The sequence below is a fragment of the Macaca fascicularis genome, chromosome 14, assembly GCF_037993035.2.
Source record: "Macaca fascicularis isolate 582-1 chromosome 14, T2T-MFA8v1.1".
NCBI classification, from domain to species: domain Eukaryota; kingdom Metazoa; phylum Chordata; class Mammalia; order Primates; family Cercopithecidae; genus Macaca; species Macaca fascicularis.
In genome coordinates this window covers 10,891,831-10,916,966 of record NC_088388.1, presented here as the reverse complement: position 1 = coordinate 10,916,966, position 25,136 = coordinate 10,891,831, and positions in this window count along the sequence as shown.

The following is a 25,136-nucleotide window of genomic DNA, read 5'->3' as shown; positions in this document are numbered from 1 at the left end:
ACTCCAGAGAGCTCCCTCATCCCTACCATCATGTGAGATTACGGCAAGAAAACAGGCGTTTATGAAATGGGAAGCAGGCCTCCACCAGACACAAAATCTGCCAGTGCTTTGTTCTTGAATTTTCCAGCCTCCAGAACTGTCAGCAGTAAATTTGTTGTTTATAAGTTACCCAGTCTAAGATATTTTAAAGCTGGACCTCTACCATTAACCATATACAAAAGTTAACACAAGATGGATTAAAGATTTAAAGTAAGACCTTGAACTGTAAGAATCCTAGAAGAAAACCTAGGAAACACCATTCTGGACCCTGATCTTGGAAAAGAATTTGTGACTGAGTCCTCAGAAGCAAATGCAGCAAAAACAAAAATTGGCAAGTGGGACCTAGTTAAAGAGCTTCTGGGCAGCAAAATAAACTATCAACAGAATAAACAGACACCACACAGAATGAGAGAAAAACAGTATATTCACAAAGTATGCATCCCACAAAGGTCTAATATCCAGAATCTATAAGGAACTTAAGAAAAAAAAACCATCAAAAAGTGGACAAAAGACATGACAGACACATCTCAAAAGGAGACATACAAGCAACCAATAAACACATGAGAAAATGCTCATCATCACTAATCGTCAGAGAAATGCAACTCAAAACCACAAGAGCATATCATCTCATACCAGTCAGGATGGTTATGATTAAAAGGTCAAAAAACAACAGATGCTGGTTTGTCTTCAGAGGAAAGGAAATGCTTATGCACTGTTGGTGGGAATGTATGTTAGTTCAGCCACTGTGAAATGCAGTTTGGAGATTTCTCAGACTTAGAACTACCATTCAATCCAGCAATCCCACTACTGGGTATATATCCAAAAGAAAATCATTCTACCAAAAAGACAGTTGGACTTGTATGCTCATTGCAGCACTATTCACAATAGCAAAGACATGGAATCAACCTAGATGCCTGTCAACAGTGGATTGGATGAAGAAAATGTGGTGCATATACACCATGGAATACTATACAGCCATGAAAAAGAATGAAACCATGTCCTTTGCAGCAACATAGATGCAGCTGGAGGCCATTATCCTTAGTGAATTAACAGAAGAACAGAAAACCAAATACCATGTATTCTCACTTATAAGTAGGAGCTAAACATTGGGTGGTCATGAACAGAAAGATGTCTATAGACTCTGGGGACTACTAGACTGGAGGGAGAAAAGAAAGAGGAAATGGGAGAAAGGGTTGAAAAACTGTTGGGTATTATGTTCACTACCTGAGTGATGGGATCATTCACACCCCAAACCTCAGCTTCACACAGTATATAAACCTGCACAGGTACTCCCTGAATCTAAAATAAAAGTTGAAATTATGTTTTAAAAGAAGATAAACCTCAATTTCCACAAATATGTTTTATAGGATTTTTTTTAGTAAAATGTATTCTGTGTATAGATTTTTAGGAGCACAGGAGAGCTTGCATCTCTACACTGCTTCTTCCCAATCATATATACAGTATATCCCTCAATCTATTTTGGTTATCCTTTATTTCCTTCTGTCAATGGGAAACCAAGTTCTTTCCTTACTTTGTATTGACGGCCAAGAAAGAATATCCAATTGGAAGAAAAAGGCAAGCAGGTTTTATTGCTGGTCAGGAATGAAGGAGTGAGCTCTTTTTCTAAAGAACCCCTTCTCCAGAAGGTGATGGAAGCCAGGGAACTTTAAGGAATTAGATGTGGGGTGGGGAGGTATGTATGTAAGCATGGGAGGGACTCCAGATGTGCAGCTGCAGATCATAAACATGCTTCTTCATATGAGGTATGTTCAGAAAATGGCAGCAATTTTCTTCTAGGGGTGGGCATTTGATATGGTTTGGCTGTGTCCCCACCCAAATCTCATCTTGAATTCCCACGTGTTGTGGGAGGGACCTGGTGGGAGGTAATTGAATCATGGGGGCAAGCTTTTCCCAGGTTGTTCTCATGATAATGAATAAGTCTCCTGAGATCTGACGGTTTTAAAAAGAGGAGTTTCCCCTCCCCCCCTTTTTTTTTTTAAGTTTTTAAACTTCTGTTTGCATATTTTTCGAAAATTGTGCATTCCAGTACTTAAAATCATTTGAACAACAACAACAAAAATGGCACTCTGGTTAAACTGTATTACAGCCTGCATGACACCTTGGGCCAGCTTGGTTTTACTCTAGATTTTACTGTTGTCCCATCCCACTTCTTCCTTCACCAACATGCACATTCTTTCCTTTTCTGCCAGCCAGATAGACAGATGGGAGTGGCAGATTTGGCCTTCATTGTCAGTAGTTCTTTGATGTGAAAGGGTCAGCAGAGTCATTTAAACTTGGTCCAACCTCTCTGCATCTTACAAAGTTAAACAGCTAAAAGAAGTAAAATAAGAAAGCAATGCTTGTGGAATGTACAGTGCATATTGGCAGCACATGCCTCATTACGATTCACCAGCTTGCGTCTCCTGTTCAGTTGTTTCTTTGGAAGGCAGTGGATTTTTCTCTTGTGCTTCTGTCTTCTTCAATTTTGACTTACCTCTTTGTCTGCTGCCATCCATGTAAGATGTGATTTGTTCCTCTTTGCCCTGCACCGTGATTGTGAGGCTTCCCCAGCCTCATGGAACTGTTAGTCCAATTAAACCTCTTTATTTTGTAAATTGCCTAGTCTCAGATATGTCTTTATCAGCAGCATGGCCTAATATAGGACTTTAGCATTACAATGATACGTCAATGATCTAAAGGTAACAAGGGGTCGCCAGCTCTGGTTTGCTGGGGTCTTGCTCTGACCTTACCTTCCTCCAGTAATTGCCAGAGTCCAGAGACTCCTGGGCCATCTGAAGTTCTCTTAAGCAAACATACATGTAGATAAAATGATTTAAAAACCTGTTTAAGGAAGAACAATGAGTTTTCTTAGTTATCTACTGTTTAAGAAAATAAAGAGCTTTCTCAACTATGTCTCCAGGGTTGCCCTGGTAACATAAGATGTGTGTGTTTGTTTTTACCAGGACCTTGCACAACTTTTGTTAGATTTATACTTAGGCACTTTATAGCTTTGTGTGTGATTTGTAAATGCTATCTTTTTAAAAAATTGTATTTACTTGATACTGGTACAAAAATGCACCTGATTTATGTATATGAATCTCGTTCCTAGCAAACTTGCTAAATTCTTTTATTAGTTCAAATAGACAATCTTGCCCTGGCACAGTGGTTTACACCTGTAATCCCAGCGCTTGGGGAGGCTGAGGCAGGTGGATAACTTGAGGTCAGGAGTTTGAAACCAGCCCGGCCAACATGGCGAAACTCTGTCTCTACTAAAAATACAAAAAATTAGCTGGGCATGGTGGCACACGCCTGTAATCCCAGCTGTCAGGAGGCTGAGGCACAAGAATCGGTTGAACCCGGGAGGCAGAGGTTGCAGTGGACCGAGATCACACAACTGTACCCCAGGCTGGGAGACAGAGCAAGACTCTATCTCAATAAATAAACAGGTAATCTTACCACCTGCAAAAAATAATGATTTCTGATTTCTTCCTTTCCAATCTCCCTCTCCCTCTCTCTCTCACACTCTTCCCCCTACTCTTAACAACATTCCCTCCCTTCCTTCCTCTCTCCCTCATGTTTCCTTTATTATATCACATTGGCCAAGAATTCTTGCACACTGTTGAGTAGCAGTGTGGTTAGCAGGCATCTTTGACCTGTTCCTGACCGTAGGGAGATGCAACTAAGGTTTCACTATTAAATAAGAAGATTGTCATAGGTTGGGAATAGATACAATTTTTAGGGTAAGGAGATTTTCATTTTTTCTTAGTTTGTTAAGAGATTTTTTCATTTTTTTCGTGAGTGTCAAGTCTGTCTTCTGCATTTACAGATATGATCATATTTTTTCTAATCTGTTAATGAGGTAAATTACATGAATAGGCTCTCTAATGTCATGCTATAAGTATCTTTAAATTCCTTAAATTCCTAGAGTAAATGCATTTTTAATGACTACATTGCCGCATTTCATTTACTGATATTACTGGTTTTGCATTAAGTTCATAAATTGGCTTATAATTTTACTTATCCATCCATCAATACTATCTCAGCCTTAGATTCTGGATTGTCTCTTTTCTGTGCAAGGTCATCGATTGTTTATATGTACTCTAGGTCTTTATTTAATCCATAGATTCCATCTTCCTCTCTTTTTTTCTTACATTTTATTGTTGGTGATAAAACTGATAACTTTTTCTTATAGAGTTTCCCAGAGTCTGAATTCTACTGATTAATCCCTAGGTCATTGTTTAAAATACTCCACTGTCTCCTGTACTTCTTTTCGTCTAGAATTTTGATCAGATTCAGTTTCAATTTTTCAGCAAGAAAACCAAAACTACTATCTTATTCTCTAAATGTTTCCTTTTATAATTTAATTTAATTTAATTTAATTTATATTTTCTTGAGAGAGTCTCAACTCTGTCACCCAGGCTGGAGTGCAGTGGCGCAATCTCAGTTCATTGCAGCCTCCACCTACCAGGTTCAAGCGATTCTTATGCCTCAGCCTCCTGAGTACCTGGAATTACAGGTGTGCTCCACCACTCCTGGCTAATTTTTGTATTTTTAGTAGAGATGAGGTATCGCTATGTTAGCCAGGCTGGTCTCAAACTCCTGACCTCAAGTGATCCACCTGCCTCAGCCTCCCAAAGTGCTAGGATTCCAGTCATGAACCACCATGCCCAGCTAAATGTTTCTTTTTTATAGCCTCCTGTTCTTGTTTACTGAATATATTTTCTCTTATCTCTTCCATGATATAAATTGTGGGGAGCCAAAGGCCTGTGGGACGTGACCAACTCAGCACTCCACTGGAGGCTATATGATCAAAGAGCAAACTGTTTATCATGAATGCAGGATGTGAGCAAACTCATGACTGCTTCTGCCGACAGAAGGTTTGCTGAGGGCAATCGCTTCCTGACACCAAGCTTCTTGAGGTTGTCTACTGGGACATCTAGGGAATGCAGTCTTGCAATCCTACTCTGGACCAAGCAGCTGACCCCTTCTTCCACACCCCTTCTCACTATCTCTTTTGCCTAATAAATACAGAGGGCTGTGTAAAGCTCAGGACCCTTGTCCACTAGAGGCAAGGTGCCCTCTGACCCCTTCTTCCAAATATACTGTTTTGTCTCTTGTCTCTTATTCCCGCATTTGTCCCCTCTTTGTTCAGTCCCCCTAGGTCCATGCGGGTTAAATAGTGACACCCCAAACTGTGACAGAATTGGGCGCTCCACAAGTGGCTTCCGAACACAGGGACTTCAAGGATGTGAATGAAGAAGCTCTGCTGGAGCACAGGAACTGAAATGGACAAGGCAAATGGGGACCCTGGGTCAAGTCTGCTGGCAGTGGATATAAGGACAGTGCCCTAAAGAGGTACATGGAGCAGTGTTTTAAAGAAGTACTGGGCGGTGGCTCAAGCCTGTAATCCCAGCACTTTGGGAGGCCGAGACGGGCAGATCACGAGGTCAGGAGATCGAAACCATCCTGGCTAACACGGTGAAACCCCGTCTCCATTAAGAAATACAAAAAACTAGCCGGGCGAGGTGGCGGGCGCCTGTAGTCCCAGCTACTCGGGAGGCTGAGGCCGGAGAATGGCGTGAACCCGGGAGGCGGAGCTTGCAGTGAGCTGAGATCCGGCCACTGCACTCCAGCCTGGGCGACAGAGCGAGACTCCGTCTCAAAAAAAAAAAAAAAAAAAAAAAAAAAAAAAAAAAGTACTGGGAATGGGAAGTTTTTGCAATCAGGGTAACATGGGGCAGGCTTTGTCTACTGAAGAAAAACATGATGTGCAGTTGCTTAAAGTTTTGTTGAAACAAACTGGTGCTCCTGTTAGTTCTCAGACACTAACTAAGCTGCTGCAGGAGGTTATTATGCATAACCCATGGTTTCCACAGGCAGGCACTCTTGATATGGAAAACTGGGACAGAGTAGAAGGATTAAAACGGGCTCATCAAAAAGGTCTTAAAGTTGATTCTTCTGTTTTCTCTGCTTGGAGTTTACTTCAGCTGTACTTCTGCCATTATCTCCTTATTCTTCTGTGGGACAGCAGGCTGAATCTAAAAATCTGCAAGAATCTGTTGTCCCACTCACAGCTCCAATTGAAAATTTAAAAAAAACAGAAGAGGGAGGATAAAAATTGGCCTATACCGCCTCCTCCAGTTGCAGAAACGTCTGTACCGTGTCCTTTGGTAGCAGAAGTAGAGACCCCAGTACAAAGAATTTTGCGCTCTGCTCCCATAGCCAGAGAGCCCTTAGGACACTGTGCTTTTCCTATTTCTGTAAGGCCTGATCCAAATAATCCACAGCAGGTTATTCATGAACACACTCCACTAGAGTGTAAGTTGTTGAAGGAATTAAAAGTGAATGTGGTAAATAATGGCATACAGAGCCCATTCACTTTAGGATTGCTAGAATCTGTGTTCGGTGCTATGCGTCTTTTACCCTTTGATGTGAAACACTTGGCGTGAACTTGCTTGTACACTAATGCACATCTGACATGGAATTTAAATTGGCAAGAAACGTGTGCAGATGGAACCGTGTCGCTGGACATGGAGACATTACAGAGGATATGCTGTTAGGTGATGGCCCTTATTCAGACCTGGAACGTCAACTGGCAGTCCCAGATGCTGCTTATCAGCAGTGTGCACAGGACCCTAAATGCGCCTGGGCCACAATTCCTGAAGAGAAAGTCCCAGTACAATCCTTTTTACATATAATGCAAGGGTCACAGGAGCCCTATGTGCAAATTCTTGCAAGATTATAAGAGGCAGTGAAGCGTCAGATTCCTCACACCACAGCTGCAGAAATGCTGACCTTAACTCTAGCTTTTGAGAATGCAAACGCAGATTGTAAACATGCACTGGCACCAGTGAGGTATGCAAAAAACTTGGGAAGTTTTCTCTGAGCTTGTCAGGATGTAGGAACTGAGCTTCATCGCTCTGCAATGTTAGCGCAAGTACTGGCTAATTTAGCAGGTGACAAATCTAAAAGGAGCCAAAGGTCAGACCCTAAAATGGGAAAATGTTATAATTGTGGAAAAACTGGACATTTTGAAAAAGGAATGCTGCCAGGTCTCAGGACAGAAAGGACCTTACAATGCAGTGCCCCACCCAGCTGAAAAAAAATGCCAGGACTTTGTCCTTGCTGTAACAAAGGAAATAACTGGGCTAATCAGTGCTGCTCAAAATGTCATCAGAATGGCACCCCCAAGCTGGGAAATGAGAAGGGGGCCTGGACCCAGGCCCCACAAACAATGAGGGTGTTCCCAGTCCAGCCCTCAACCCCGTTTCAGGGATGGGTTCCCAGAGGCACATTGATTCCCTCACCCCAGGGACACCAGGAAGTGCAGGATTAGATCTCCCAGTCAGAGAATGGGTAACGTTACCTGGGGGAGACCAACCCACCAAGATTCCCAGTGGCATTTGGGGACCTTTACCAACAGGATATATGGGACTAATTTTAGGCAAAAGCCATCTTAACTTGCAAGGCATCACTGTAGTCCCAGGAGTAATTGACTCCGATTATGAAGGAGAAATTCAAGTAGTTTTAATGTCACAAGATCTTTGGGTTTTTTAACCAGGAGAATATATTGCTCAATTATTGCTTATTCCCTGCAAGTCACACCCTTCTCCACGAAAGGAGAAACAAGGAAATAAAGGATTTGGGAGCACAAATAGGTCAATAGTCAATGGTCTCATTGTCTGAAGTGTTATCCAAGTTCATTGTCTCATGACCAAGAAAATTAAGGAGCATGGCTCCAAAGGGTGAGGTTGGAGTGAAACTTTAATAAGCAAAAGAAGAAAGCTCTCCATAGCAAAGAGGGGAGCCTGAGTGGGATGTCATTTTACAGTTGAATGCAAAAGCTCTTATAAGAAACTCCTCTCATTTCTGTAACTGTTCGAGTAACTTCTCTTATCTGTTTAGGTGTCTCTGTAATTCCCCTTATCTATGCAGCAGTGGGTATGTCTCTAGGCAAGCCCAAAGCACAGCATCTCTTGTTTGTATAACTGTGAGTCTGTTTTAAGTAAGTCTCCCTCCCTTCCCCACGAAAGCTCCTACAGCATCCCCTTGTACATGTCTGAAAAGCGGAGGAAACTTTTTCCTGGGAGCCCACTAATCACACAAAGTACAAAAGGCTTCTGTGCTGGGAGCCTGCTTATCTGTGCAGCTGCAGTCTGAGCTCCCCAGGCTGCTCTATTTTTGCCTGTAGCTGTAATTTTTCAGGCAGGCTGCTTCTCTGAGGACCAGCCTTAGCTGTCTGCCTAACTGATTTTTCCTTTTATTCTCCCTCAACAGGGTGACTGGGAAAATAAATGGCTTTTTTCCCCCAATAAAATTAGTCACTTTTATTTAAAAGAAACATTAGGCTGGGCGCGGTGGCTCAAGCCTGTAATCCCAGCACTTTGGGAGGCCGAGACGGGTGGATCACGAGGTCAGGAGATCGAGACCATCCTGGCTAACATGGTGAAACCCCATCTCTACTAAGAAATACAAAAAACTAGCAGGGCGAGGTGGCGGCCACCTGTAGTCCCAGTTATTCGGGAGGCTGAGGCAGGAGAATGGCGTGAACCCGGGAGGCGGAGCTTGCTGTGAGCTGAGATCCAGCCATTGCACTCCAGCCTGGGTGACAGAGCGAGACTCCGTCTCAAAAAAAAATAAAAGAAATAAAAGAAAAGAGACATTAAAAAATAAGTGTGTAAAATTAAACTGCATGATTAAATACACATAAAAGTAATATCCATACTTTACATCAAAATCCATATACAAAGTTTGTTGATTGCATAACAGTAAAGGAAATGGCAAAACTGAGAACTTGCTGCAAATGTTTGCAGCCTAAAATAACTATAAAATTGTTTCTTTAAAGGGAATTTAAGAATTAAATATATCCCTCAAGTAGTTGACAATGAAGAGCCCATAACTTATTTTAGTTACCAAATGTTTAAAAAGTGTTCCGTGTTCTTCCTCCCCAAAATGTTAGTGTACAGCTATTCTTATAAATGTTGAGGAGAGAAGATGGTGAGAAAGGAATGCAGAAACGACGGACTGACCAAGGCATTTCCTTCCACGCCGACAGCAGTCACCAGGGGTTGCTCTCAGGCACTGTTTTGTGGAGATGTCCCCACATTAAGCGATGCTTTCTTCTATGACAATTTTTAAAGCCTACGCATTACTTTGTTCCATGTACATCACAGGGAAGCTCAGTTTTAGCCCAGAATTTAACTTGGAGACCCAGCTGTCTCCTTCAAGCCCCAAGGACTGGTTGTTCTGCTTACTGAGTGAGTCTGGTGTTTGCCTCATCCTAATGGCTCCAACAGAAAGACTGAGATACCCACCTGTGGACACAGACAACCATCTTACAGACACAGAAAAGACCATGAGACTGGGCTCACATGAAAGGAAACATCCACACTGCGTTTTCTTAACAGGGTTATGTCATTTTTTTTTTTCATGCTCAGGTGGAAGAGGGATTTCTTTTTCCTTATTTTTTTTTTTTTAGACAGTCTTGCTCTATCACCCAGGCTGGAGTGCAGTGGCATGATCTTGGCTCACTGCAACCTCTGCCTCCTGGGTTCAAGTGATTCTTCTACCTCAGCCTCCCAAGTAGCTGGGACTACAAGCACGCGCCACCATACCTAATTTTTGTATTTTTAGTGGAGGCGGGGTTTCACCATATTGGCTAGGCTGGTCTCGAACTCTTGACCTTGTGATCCACCCACCTCAGCCTCCCAAAGTGCTGGAATTACAGGTGTGAGCCACTGCAGCTGGCCTCTTTCTCTTTTTTTAAGACAACCTGTTAGTGTTCTATTTAAGTATGCTTATGGTGCAAGAACTAACATTTACATACTTGTTCATTTCCCCACTGCAGTTTCTGTAAAAATGATGAAATCTGCAAAAACAAACTTTTTATTGAATACTGTTCCATTTAACAGCATTCAATAAAAACTCAGTGAGTTTTAGCATATATGTAGATTTCTGTAACACTGCTACAATCTATAACCATAGAGCAGCAAACAAAGACTTTCAAATTCTGTGATTTGTAAGTTTAAAAATATTAAAGGAAAAAAGTCAAGAAATACCCAACTCAACTTTTTAAAGTACAAAGACTTGAGCAGGTATTTTACAAAGAATGATATTCAAATGCCCAAGTGTCGTATGAAATGAATTTTATGATTTCTTATAAAGTGATATGAAAAAGCTATTCAACATCATTACTGATCAGGTGAATACAAATGAAAACCACAAATTTATACATCTAGGCTTCCTCCAGAGGGATTTAAATGAAAAAGAATGGCCATGATAGTTGTTTTTAAGAAAGTGAATCAACTAGAACTTACAAAGTTTCCAGGTGGGAATATAAATTGATTTAACCACTTTGGAAGATGGCTTGGCTCTAGGTACTGGAGCTAAGTATACACTCCCCCAATCCATGACCCAGAAATTCTACTGCTAGACGTGCACTCAAGAGAAATGAGTGTCTATACCACCAAATTCATGTACTAGAAAGTTCTGCTTTCTCAAATTCTTTAGCAACCAATTATCCCACTGATTGTGTCTACTGTCTCCCTTTCTGACAACTTGTAAGCTTGTGTGGTTTGTAATGTCTTAGTGTAATTTTCATTCATAATTATTTCTGTATGAGAGTCCAGTATGCCCTAAATCTTGAGGGGCTTCACTAGTCGAACTTAGGAATTCCTCCAGTGGGTAGCAAAAATACAGACTTCCTATCTGCACATAAAAAATGTCCGGTTTTGGTCCAGCTGCAAAAGTGGCAAGAAGCCCCTGAAACAGCCCAAAAAGCAAGCCAAGGAGATGAATGAGATAAGGCTTTCAAGAAGAAATAAGAGGAACAGAAGAAACTGCAGGAGCTAAAAGCAAAGTTCTCATGGAAGTGTCCCCTGGCTACAGGTAGAATTAAGAAGTCCGGCAAAAAGTAAGCTGTTCCTTGTTCCTGAGGTGATGGTGACCCTTGATTCCATTTCTGTTTAAACATCAGTAGGTATCCCTGCTGTAGCATCTTTTGCCACCCGTAGCTAGAATGGAGTGTTGTCTTGGAGCCTGTTGCACATTTGGCTGGGCATGGTGGCTAACACCTGTAATCCCAGCACTTTGGGAGGATAAGGTGGGGGGATCACTTGAGGTCAGGAGTTCGAGACCAACCTGGCCAACATGGTGAAACCCCGTCTCTACAAAAAATACAAAATACACCTGTAGTCCCAGCTACTCAGAAGGCTAAGGTGGGAGGATTGCTTGAACCCAGGAAGCGGAGGGTGCAGTGAGCCGAGATCACTCCACTGCACTCCAGCGTGGGTGACAGAGTGAGACTCTGTCTCAAAAATAAAATAAGCTTTTGTTCTAAACAAATAAATAATAAAAGCCTTGGGTTTAAATTTCTTATAGGAAGCTTTTAAATTTTTCCACTCAGAACTCTAAGCAGACTTCAGCTTTATATAGAAATCTCAGTTCTCAGTTCATATCTCTCATGGACTACACCTGGCTCCCTTTTTCCCACACAGGCATTAAAATCCTAGTTCCAAACACTTAGAATCTAGATCTAGACTAATGTACGCACACCTCCACCTGTCCCTGATACCCAGGTATCAGCTCATAAGTTTACGACTTCAACTTTAAGTTACTTCTTCCTTCCTGGCAATGGGATTTTTCTCTTTTTTTTTTTTTCTTTTAAATTCGGTTATATATATATATATTTGTTCAGCCTTTCTAGATGTTTTTGGAATACCTTTATATATAAGACATTATAGTAGATTCTGGGAGTCACGGTGCCTGGTTGCAGGGAATAACAAGTCTTTTTTTTTTTTTTTCTTTTTTTCTTTTTTTTTTTCTTTTTTTTCTTCTTTTTTTCTTTTTGAGACAGAGTTTCGCTCTTATTGCCCAGGATGGAGTGCAGTGGCGCAATCTCAGCTCACTGCAACCTCCACCTCCCAGATTCAAGCAATTCTCCTGCCTCAACCTCCCAAGTAGCTCAGATTACAGTCGTGCACCACCATGCTCAGCTAATTTTTTTTGTTTGTTTGTTTTTTTTTTTTTAGTAGAGATGGGGTTTCACCATGTTGGCCAGGCTAGTCTCAAACTCTTGACCTCAGGTAATCTGCCCACCTCAGCCTCCCAAAGTACAGGGATTACAGGCAGGAGCCACTGCACCCAGCCTGGGAATAACAATTCTTGTAGGGAAAATAGAGGTGAATCAGAGAAACGCATAATCAAAATTCAGTTGTAAATATGATGAGTGTCACAAAAAGGGACTTGCAGAGCTGAGAGCTCTGACCTAGTCATGGAGAGTGGACAGAATTTTCATAGGAAGGATCCAGACTTTCCAATGAAGTAAATAGATACTCACATGCCCTGGGAACCAGGCTAGAGAATAAGTCGTCCTGAAAAAGGGAAGGTCCTTCTCCTCTCCATGTGCCCAAGCAACACTGGGCTGGACCCTGGTGAAGCAGCCATGGTGGAGAACACTGCCATCATGTAAGGCGAGCTGGGCCCTTGTACATGCAGGGAGAACAGGAGCTAGGCAGGCAGGCCCAGGCAGGACTCTCTAAATATATGAGCTGACTTGGGCCTGGGATTCTGAGCATAGGCACATTCAGTATTATAGTAGCAGGACTAAGTTATCCCCTTAGTTGGTCATCTTTTCTGGTATCTCTGGGCTTCCAGTAAATTCCTATTGTTAGATAAAGGCTTGGATTTGTTGTGCTGTGGGGATTAAGGAACCAGCATTTCATCTCTTTGAGATAATGAGTAAAGTAAGAGGTGTCACCTCTCCTCTCAAGGCCAGAACAATGGTGCCATAGTGACCTCACGAGAGGATGACTGTCCTGGAGAGGCCACTCTCTGGGGAAGGTTACTGGGGGCAGTGGCAGCAGCATGGCAGCCTGCAGGATGAAGATGCTGGAGTAAAAGACCATAGGGTCCATGCCATTTCTGAAGTCATGCCTGAAGCATGCACGAACTAGCTAGGAGCCATATTGAGGACTTCCTGAAATCCAAGGGCAGCTTGATCCACAGAAGTGACTATTATTTCATGTAGTAGACACAGATGGATAAAGCCTACACTCTTTGTTACAAATGAACATCTTTTATAACAAAGAAGGCTGCCCAAAAGGGGGTACTGGAGGGATGGTGGAAGTTGTTGCCCTACCAGGGTTATTGGACTCATGCACAAGATGCTGAGGTTGCACAAGATGCTGAGGTTACCCAAGAACATTAGTGCTTAGCCCACCCCAAGAATAAAATTGAGCAAGTCAGAACTAAATGCAAGGAGCAAATTTATTGAGCATCTGCTATGGTCAGGGATTGTACCAAGCCATTTTACACCATCTCATTTAATCTCAGCAAAACATGGTGAAACCGTCCTTGTTACCCCCATAATATAAATGCAGTGGAAGCTCAGATTTTAGGAGACTCTTTCAAAGGTGTGCAGCCAAAAGTACTCAACAAGTGCTCAATCATAGTTGCTTCCTTTCCAATGATTCATGAATCTATAATCAAGTAGTGGAAATATCTGATGAAGGGGTCACTAGGTTCCTTCATTTGATTCTTCAAGAAGTTCAGTCTTGTTACAATTGGTCCTTCCAAAAGCCAGTGAGAGAGAGAATGAGGTACACAGAGGAACAGCTGGTCTGTGAAGCAGCCTTTAACTAGGGAATTTTTAATGGCTTCTTCAAGCAGTGATAACTTTGGGCAAGAATGACTCAAATCATACAAGTCACTCCTATCCAAGCCACAATGATAGACACCGCACGTTTACCCTGCAAAGTAGAACAGGGCGTTGTTCAGAGCCAAAAGAAAGTCAAGACTTTATTTTTCTCAAGTCACACAAAGACATAGTAATTCTTCTGTCCACCCCAGAGACCTTTCCCCCAGGAGGAAGTTGACTGTGTCCCTTCAGCAGCCCTGACCCTGGAGGTCCCCTAGAGGATAAGGAATCTGATCTAGATCTGAGATCAGTCCACACTCTGACAGCCCATGGGACCTTTTACGAGCTGCCTTCAGAGCTGGGCTCAGAAACAAAGGATCCCATATGGTCAGGGCCAGCCAGGCCTACACAGGTCCCCCACGCAACTCCTCTTTCTGCACCCATGGAAACTGAGGCCCACATAGGGAAACAATCTGTCCAAAGACACTCACTGATAGAAGCTAATTTGTGATTTGAGCTCAGGTGTTCTCAAGCCATAGGAAGCTCAGAACTTGGGAGGGATCCAGACAGCTCAGAGCACAGAAGGCTGAATGAGGAGATGCTGCCAAATTTGGGAATGAGGATGCTGGTGCACATCCGTGGCTGGCAGGAGTGTGTGGAAGAACCAGCCTCAAAGCAATAGCCTCTGGGGGATGTAGTCCAGAATAACACATTTAGCCTTAGCTAAATCATGTGACTTCTCTGAACTGAAAAGACGTGAGGCATTTGCCCCATTTTCTGGATGAGGAAACCAAGTCTCAGTAAGGTGGTTTTGGGAACATCTCCTAGCTGGTCAGTGCTGGAACCAGAACCTGAGCCAGCTATTCCTGGTGTATGGGGTCATGATCCCTCACTTGGACTGCACTGAGGAGCCTTGAGAATTTCCCCACAGCAAAATACTCTTCAAAACGAAGCAAACATGGGATTCAGTGGACGCAGCACTGATCCTGGAGTCAAAGTAGATGGGTTCGGCCGGGCGCGGTGGCTCATGCCTGTAATCCCAGCACTTTGGGAGGTGGAGGTGGGCTGATCATGAGGTCAGGAGATGGAAACCATCTTGGCTAACACGGTGAAACCCCATCTCTACTGAAAATACAAAAAATTAGTCGGGTGTGGTGGCGGGCACCTGTAGTCCCAGCTACTCGGGAGGCTGAGACAGGAGAATGGTGTGAACCCGGGAGGTGGAGCTTGCAGTGAGCCGAGATCGCACCACTGCACTCCAGCCTGGGCGACAGAGCGAGACTCCATCTCAAAAAAAAAAAAGCAAATGGGTTCAATTTCTGAAGTGTCCTCTTTGCTTTGATCACCATGGACAAGTTACCAGGAATCCCTGGATCTCAGTGTCCCCAGCTGTGGAGCAATGAATAAAAACACCTGTAATAATAACTCCTGTATTAATTAGATATGCCATTTAAATGTCTGGTGCTTGAGTTTCTATGTAAGAGGTGTCAGGAGGGCTCCCCTGATGTTTGCCAACAGCTTCATCTATCCCTCTGCCAACACAACTCCAGAGGGAGGCTTACCTGCTTGCTGTGGTGCTCGTCATATCTGAGTGGCAAAGTGCTCACAGTTTGAACAAAGAATGTTGTAGTGAAACTTTTTGTCAATCCTCTCCCTTGCCAAGCGAATGATCTCGTGGACAGGCCATGGTCTGCACTTGTTGTCCAAGTAGCTGTTGATCCGGTATGTGCTATTCTGGACCGCATCCCCCAGAGGCTCATATTTCACCACACCCTTTGAAGACCCACCTAAAATCCAGACAGACACTCTAAGGTACTACAGTGCTCGGGGATGCAATGTTGGAAAAGGATGGGGAGAAGGAAGAACAAAAAGTTCCACTATTGACCTTTGAGTGTGACTATCTCTTCCTACTCTTCTCTTTTGTTCTTGTTAGATTTAACATGAGTGCAAATATTTGATAAGTATTTGTAATCTAAATACTTAACAGTGTGTTGAGATTATGCTCCCATTGCAACAAATGTGAAACTACTTCATGGCGACCATGGTATTCCACAAAATGGAGGCACTTTGATTTATTTGACAACTCTCTGACTGTTAAGTATTTAGATTGTTTAAACTGGTTCTCTACTACAGACAGTGGCATTATTATAAACACCTCTTATGTATCTTTGGGTATGTGTCTGACTCAGACAGGTTTTAAAGTTTTTTGAGTATCTACCAGAAAGAAGTAGGTCTCATTCAGTTTTCTTACAATTTCTTCCAGGTAAAAACACCTATCTCCATTTCACAGAACAAATCTTGTGTCAGAAAGGTTAAGTAACATACCCAAGAGCTGAAAGTTGTGGAGTAAAGTTTTGAAACAACTCCAAAAGTCTGGCAATTTCTACCCTACTGTGTAGCAAGCAGGTGACTCAATGGCAAGACAGAACTTTCTGGAAACTTAGGAAAGGGTCACAATAGGCTTGTCAAAAGATGAAGTCCACATTCCACTCCTTTATGAATGAAAATTTGGGGTATTAAAATTCAAAAGGAAACAGAGCTAATAAGCACAGTAACGAATTGTGCTTTCATTCACTTTTCTCAACTCAAAGCTAGTGTTTTAACTGATCATTCGTTCTTACCTGAATTGATCAGAATGGACCACATAACCATCTCCCACATAGATGGCCCAGTGCTCATACAGAGTGTGACAAATCTCAATCAAGTCTCCAGGTTGTGGGTTTTGGCATGACTCCAACAGGAAAACCAGACAGGGTGTGGGAAAACTTCTAGGAAACATCAGAGACCTGGCTTGGGGAGCCCCCAGTTCAGCTGCAGAACTGCTCACTGCCCAGCAGCATCAGATATTTACCCAGGAATGAGAGACTCTGATGACTGATGGGATCACCAGCTTTGCTGTCACTCTCAGAGGTCCCTTGTGAGGAACAGTAGGAACAGAGTTTCTTCTTGGTGTTTCTGTTCCAAAGCCTATGTGTATATTCAGGTGTACCCACATGATTGCATTTATACACATATATATAATGTGCATATATCCCTGCATGCAAGATCAGCACACTTGAATAAGCACATGGTATCACCTATGTTGGAGAACCTGGCCCAACCTGGGCAAAACTAGAAGGGTGGCTGCTGAACTTTCTTGTTAGACTGGGCCTCAGGGCCCTGAAACATTTGTGCTGCCCCATGGTGTGTATTACCATATATTTTATTTTCTACTCTGATGCTTTTGATATCTGGGCATTGCTGACCCTGGAGAGTCAGCCCCTCCCAAAGCTAGCCAGTTCCTAGAGATGGCATGCAACTCACCCATAAACACACTCTTCAAGTGAAAACTAACCAATACAAAGCTCACACCCCCAGCCACCTTCCCTACCCACCCTGGTAACTGAAGACAAAGGGCATATACTCTTGGGTTCTAAGGCCCCACCCACCACCGGTTCCTCTCCATACTACCACAGCTGATGCTCTCTGGAAAGTGCAACCTCCTGACAGGAGGCCAGCCAGCACAAAAATAGTGCATTAAACCACCAAAGCTAAGAATCCTCACAGAGTACATTTCACCCTGCTGCCTCTACCAGAACGGGTGCTGGTAATCCATGGCTGAGAGACCTACAGATGGTTCACATCACAAGACTCTGTGCAGACAACCTCCAGTACTAGCCCAGACCCTGGTAGACTTGCTAGGTGGCTAGATCCAGAAGAGAGATAACAATCACTACAGTTCAGCTTGCAGGAAACCACATCCCTAGGAAAAGGGGGAGAGTAGTACATCAAGGGAACATCCTGTGGGACAAAAGAATCTGAACAACAGCCTTCAGCCCTAGACCTTCCCTCTGACACAGCCTACCCAAATGAGAAGGGACCAGAAAACCAACTCTGGTAATATGACAAAACAAGGTTCTTTAGCACCCCCAAAATATCACACTAGCTCACCAACAATGGATCTAAACCAAGAAGAAATTCCTGATTTATTCCTGAAAAATAATTCAGAAGGTTAGTTGTTAAGCTAATCAGGGAAGCACCAGAGAAAGGTGAAGCCCAATTTAAGGAAAAAAAAAAAAAAAGATACAAGAAGTGAAGGGAGAAATATTCAGTGAAATAGATAGCATAAGTAAAAAACAATCAAAACTTCAGGAAACAATGGACACACTTATAGAAATGCAAACTGCTCTGAAAAGTCTCAGCAATAGAATCAAACAAACAGAAGAAGGAAATTCAGAGCTAGAAGACAAGGTTTTCAATTAACCCAGTCCAACAAAGACAAAGAAAAGAGAATAAGAAAATATGAACAAAGCCTCCAAGAAGTCTAGGATTATGTTAAACAACCAAACCTAAGAATAATCAGCATTCCTGAGGAAGAAGAGAAATCCAAAATCTGGAGAACATATTTGGGGAAATAATCAAGGAAAACTATTCCAGCCTTGCTGGAGACCTAGACATCCAAATCCAAGAAGCCCAAAGAAGAGAAATTCATCACAAAAACATCATCACCTAGGCACATTGTCAACAGGCTATCTAAAGTTAAGACAAAGGAAAGAATCTTAAGAGCTCTGAGGCAAAAGCACCAGGTAACCTATAAGGGAAACCTATCAGATTAAAAGCAGATTTCTCAGCAGAAACTGTACAAGCTAGAAGGAATTAGGGCTCTATCTTCAGCCTCCTCAAACAAAACAATTATCAGCCAAGAATTTTGTATCCAGCAAAACTAAGCTTCATATATGAAGGGAAAATACAATCTTTTTCAGACAAAGGCTGAGAAAATTCACCACTACCAAGCGACCACTACAAGAATAGCTAAAAGGAGCTCTAAATCTTGACACAAATCCTGAAAACACATCGAAATGGAACCTCTTTAAAGCTTAAATCTCACAGGATGCATAAAACAAAGATACAATTTAAAAGAAAAAGAAAAAAACAAAAAACCAAGGTATACAGGTGACAAGTAGCATGGTAACTGGAACGATACCTCACATCTCAATACTAACATTGAATGTAAATGGCCTAAATGCTCCACTTAAAAGATAAAGAGTTGCAGAATGGATAAGAATTCACCAACCTGCTGCCTTCAAGGGACTCACCTAAAACATAAGGGCTCACATAAACTTAAGGTAAAGGGGGTAAAAAGACATTTCATCCAAATAGACACCAAAAGTGAGCAGGAGTAGCTGGTTTTTTTGTTTTGTTTTGTTTTGAGACGGAGTCTTGCTCTGTCACCAGGCTGGAGTGCATTGGCACAATCTTGGCTCACTGCAACTCTGCCTCCCAGGTTCAGGCGATTCTTCTGCCTCAGCCTCCCAAGCAGCTGGGACTACAAGCACGTCACACCACACTCAGCTAATTTCTGTATTTTTAGGGGAGACAGGGTTTCACCATGTTGGCCAGGATGGTCTCAATCTCTTGACCTCATGATCCACCCACCTCGGCCTCCCAGAGTGCTGGGATTACAGATGTGAGCCACAGCGCCTGGCCAGAAGTGTTACAGGAAGTTAGGGACCCCGAATGGAGGGACTGGCTGAAGCCACGGCAGAAGAACATAATTTGTGAAGATTTCATGGACATTTATTAGTTCCCCAAATTAATACTTTTATAATTTCTTGTGCCTGTCTTTACTGCAATCTCTGAACATAAATTGTGAAGACTTCATGGACATTTATCACTTCCCCAATCAATACTCTTATAATTTCCTATGCGTCTTTAATCTCTTAATCCCATCATCTTCATAAACTGAGAATGTATGTCACCTCAGGACCCTGTTAACTACACAAATTGTTTGTAAAACATATGTGTTTGAATAATATGAAATCTGGGCATCCTAAAAAGGAACAGGATAACAGAGATTTTCAGAGAACAAGGGAGATAACCATAAGGTCTGACTTCCTGCTGGGCTGGGCAGAACAGAGTCATATTTCTCTTCTTGTGGAAGGCGAATAGGAGAAATATCGCTGAATTCTTTTCCCAGCAAGGAATAACCCTGGGAAAGGAATGCATTCCCATGGGGAGGTCTCTAAATGGCCACTCTGGGAGTGTCTGTCTTATGGGGTTGAAGATAAAGGACGAAATATGCCCTGGTCTCCTGCAGTGCCCTAAGGCTTGCTAGGATTAGGAAATTCCAGCCTGGCGAATTCTAGTCAGACCCGTTGTCTGCTCTTGAACCCTGTTTCCTGTTAAGATGTTTATCAATGACAATGCGTGCCCAGCAGGATGTGGAACCTCATCAGTAATTCTAATTTCGCCCTGGCCTTGTGATCTTGCTCTGCCTCTCTGCCCTTGTGATCTTTTCTTGCCCTTTCAAGCATGTGATCTTTGTGACTTACTCCCTGTTCATACCCCCATCCCCTTTTGAAATCTCTAATAAAAACTTGCTGGTTTTGCGGCTCAAGGGGCGTCATGGAACCTGCCAACATGTGATGTCACCCCCAGAGGCCCAGCTGTAAAGTTTCTCTCTTTGTACTCTTTCTCTTTATTTCTCAGACCGGCCGACACTTAGGGAAAAGAGAAAAATATTGGGGGCTGGTTCCTCTGATACAGAAGTAGCTATTCTTATATCAGATAAAACAAACTTTAAAGCAACAGCAGTTAAAAAAGACAAAGAGGGACATTATATAATGATAAAAGGCCTTATCCAACAGGAAAATATCACAATCCTAAACATGTATGCACCTAACACTGGAGCCCCCAGATTTGTAAAACAATTACTAATAGACCTAAGAAATGAGATAGACAGCAACACAATAATAGTGGGGGACTTCAATACTCCACCTACAGCACTACACAGGTCATCAAGACAGAAAGTCAAGAAACAATGGATTTAAACTATACCCTGGAACAAATGGACTTAACAGATATATAAGAGAACATTCCACCCGACAACCACAGAATATACATTCTATTCAACAGTGCATGAAACTTTCTCCAAGATAGACCATACAAGAGGCCACAAAACAAGCCTCAAGGAATTTAAGAAAATTGAAATTATATAAAGCACTCTCTCAGACCACAGTGGAATAAAACTGGAAATCAACTCCAAGAGGACCCTTCAAAACCATGCAAATACATGGAAATTAAATAACCTGATCCTGAATGATCACTGGGTCAACAATGAAATCAAAATGAAAATTTAAAAATTCTTTGAACTGAACAACAGTAGTGACACAACCTCTTAAAACCTCTGGGATACAGCAAAGGTGATGATTAAGAGGAAAGTTTATAGCCCTAAACACTGACATCAAAAAGTCTGAAAGAACACAAACAGGGAATCTAAGGTCACACCTCAACAAACTAGAGAAACAAGAACAAACCACACCCAAACCCAGCAGAAGACAGGAAATAACCAAGATCAGAGCAGAACTAAATGAAATTGAAACAAAAAAAAAAATACAAAATATAAATGAAATAAAAAGCTGGTTCTTTCAAAAGATAAATAAAATTGATAGACCATTAGGAAGATTAATCAAGAAAAGAAGAGAAAAAATCCAAATAAGCTCAATTAGAAAAGAAATGGGAGATATTAAAACTGGTACCACAGAAATACAAAGATCATTCAGGGCTACTATGAACACCTTTATGCACATAAACTAGACAACCTAGAGGAGATAGATAAATTCCTGGAAAGATACAACCTTCTTACCTTAAATCAGGAAGAACTGGATACCCTAAATAGACCAATAACAACAGTGAGACTGAAATGGTAATTTAAAAATTTAAAAATTACAAACAACAAAAAAGTCCAGGACCAATGGATTCACAGCAGAATTCTACCAGACATTCAAAGAAGAATTGGTACCAATCCTATTGACACTATTCCACAAGATAGAGAAAGAGGGAACCCTCCCTAAATCATTCTATGAAGCCAGTATCACCCTAATACCAAAACCAGGAAAGGATGTAACTAGAAAAGAGAACTACAGACCTATATCCCTCATGAACATAGATGTTAAAATCCTTAACAAAATACTATCTAACTGAATCCAAAAACATATCATAAAGAGAATCCACCGTGATCAAGTGGGTTTGACACCAGGGATGCAGGGATGGTTTAACATACACACGTTAATAAATGTGATATACCACGTAAACAGAATTAAAAGCAAAAATCATATGATCATTTTAATAGATGCAGAAAAAGCAGTCGACAAAATCCAGCGTTCCTATATGATTAAAACTCTCAGCAAAATCGGCATACAAGGGACATATCTCAATGTAATAAAAGTCATCTACGACAAACCCACAGCCAACATAATGCTGAAAAATTGACAGCATCCCCTCTGAGAACTGGAGCAAGACAAGGATGCCCACTCTCACCACTCTTCTTCAACACAATGCTGAGAGTCCTAGCCACAGCAATCAGACAAGAGAAAGAAATAAAGGGCATCCAAATCAGTAAAGAGGAAGTCAAACTGTCACTGTTTGCTGATGATATGACTGTTTACCTAGTACATCCTAAAGACTCCTCTAGAAAGCTCCTAGAGCTGATAAAAGCATTCGGCAAAGTTTCTGGATCCAAAACTAATGGACACAAATCAGTAACTCTTCTACACACTAACAGTGACCAATCTGAGAAGCAAATCAAGAACTCAATCCCTTTTACAATAGTTATTTAAAAAAATAAAATAAAATACTAGGGATATACTTAACCAAGGAGGTGAAAGACCTCTACAAGGATAACTACAAAACACTGCTGGAAGAAATCACAGATGACACAAACAAATGGAAACACATCCTGTGCTCATGGATGGGTAGAATCAATATTGTCAAAATGACCATACTGCCAAAAGCAATCTACAAATTCAATGCAATTCCCATCAAAATACCATCATACTTCACAGAATTAGAAAAAACAATCCTAAAATTTATATGGAACCAAAAAAGAGCCTGCATAGCCAAAGCAAGACTATGCAAAAAGAATGAATCTGGGGGCATCATATTACCTGGTTTCAAACTATACTATAAGGCCATAGTCACCAAAACAGCATGGTATTGGTATAAAAATAAGCATATAGACTACCAACGAAACAGAATAGAGAATCCAGAAATAAAGTCAAATACTTTCAGCCAGCTGATCTTTGACAAAGCAAACAAAAATGTAAAGTGGGGAAAGCACACCCTTTTCAACAAATGGTGCTAGGATACTTGGCTAGCCACATGTAGGAGAATGAAACTGGATCCTCATCTCTCACCTTATACAAAAATCAACTCAACATGGATTAAGGACTTAAAGCTAAAACCTGAAACTATAAAAATTCTAGAAGATAACATTGGAAAAGCCCTTCTGGACATTGGCTTAAGCAAGGATTTCATGACCAAGAACCCAAAAGCAAATGCAATAAAAACAAAGATAAATTGCTGGGACTTAATTAAACTCAAGAGCTTTTGCATGACAAAAGGAACAGTCAGAAAAGCAAACAGACAACACACAGAGTGGAGAAAATCTTCACAATCTATATATCTGACAAAACATTAATATACAGAATCTACAACAAACTCAAATCAACAAGGAAAAAACAATCAATCCCATCAAAAAGTGGGTTAAGGCTATGAATAGACAATTCCCAAAAGAAGATATATAAACAGCCAATAAACCTATGAAAAGAAATGCTCAATATCACTAATGATCAGGGAACTGCAAATCAAAACCACAATGTAATACCACCTTACTCCTGCAAGAATGGCCATAATTTAAAAAAAAACAGTAGGTGTTGGCATGGATGCAGTGAACAGGGAACACTTGTACACTGTTGGTGGGAATGTAAACTAGTGCAACCACTATGGAAAACAGAGTGAAGATTGCTTAAAGAACTAAAAGTAGAACTAACATTTGATCCAACAATCCCTCTACTGGGTATCTACTCAGAGGAAAAAACGTCATTTTATAAAAAAGATACTTGCATGCACATGTTTATAGCATCACAATTCGCAATTGCAAAAACGTGGAACCACCCAAATGCCCATCAATCAACAAATGGATAAAGAAGCTGGCATATACATATGATGGAATACTACTCAGCCATAGAAAGGAATGAATTAATGGCATTCACAGTAATGCAGATGAGATTGGAGACTATTATTCTAAGTGAAGTAACCCAGGAATGGAAAACCAATCATCATATGTTCTTACTCATAAGTGGGAACTAAGCTATGAGGATGCAAAATCATAAGAATGGAACAATGGGCTTTGGGGACTTGGGGGAAAGGGTGAGAAGTGGGTGAGGGATAAAAGACTGCAAATAGGGTGCAGTGTATACTGCTCAGGTGATGGGTGCACCAAAATCTCACAAATCACCAGTAAAGAACTTACTCTTATAACCAAACACCACCTGTTCCGCCATAACGTATGGAAAATTTTTTTTTTAATTTTTCTTTTTGAGACAAAGTCTCACTGTGTCACCCAGGCTGGAATGCAGTGGTGTGCTCTTGGCCCACTGCAACCTCCGCCTCCCAGGTTCAAGCAATTGTCATGCCTCAGCCTCCCAAGTAGGTGAGATTACAGGTGGCCACCACCATGCCCGGCTAATTTTTGTATTTAAAAAAAAATTATTTTTTTATTTTTTTATTTTTTTTTTGAGAAATAGTCTCACTCTGTCACCCAAACTGGACTACAGTGGCACAATCTTGGCTCACTGCAGCCTCCGCTTCCCGGGTTCCAGCTATTCTCCTGCCTCAGCCTCCTAAGTAGGTGAGATTACAAGCACACGCCACCACGCCCAGCTAATTTTTGTATTTTTAGTAGAGACAGGGTTTCACCATGTTGGCCAGGCTGGTCTTGAACTCCTGACCTCAGGTGATCCACCCTCCTCGGCCTCCCCAAAAAAATATCTTTTTTAAAGAATGCTATTAATGTTATGGTATGGATACTATAATATCAATGTGAGAAATACAGTGCAATCTCCACTGGTCATCTTTCAAAAATTTCACACATAATCTCACCCCAAGAACTCCAGAAGGAAGAGTTCACCCCAAAGGGGGCCTTACCAACTTGCAAAGGGGTTGGCCATATTTCAGATCAGTGACAAAGCCTTCACTGTTATTAAAAATAACTTTATGCATCTTCTGGTCACCAACCATCTCCTCTGCAGAACTGATGATCTCACCCACAGGCCGAGGTCTGTACCTGGGGTCCAAACAGTTGTGGACCCAGCAGAGGCAGCCCCATGCCACATGCTCCAGGGGCTCCTTTGTCACCATGGCCTCGCCAGTCAGAAACATGAAGGTATTGGGGGAACCAATCTTGAAATACTTACCTGGGAATCACAGTGGACAAAAGGCAGGTAAGGTAAGGGCACAGAGGCAGGAGAAGAAAACAGAAGGTTGAAAAGTACCAATTACTGAGCTTTTGGTGTTACCCTTTCACCAAGAAGTTTGACAGAATCATAGACTTTGCTTTTTGTGTTTACCAAGATGTGTCATGAATATTTTACATGTCATAAATGTGATTGTCAATGGCTATACCATATGACAATGTCATCAT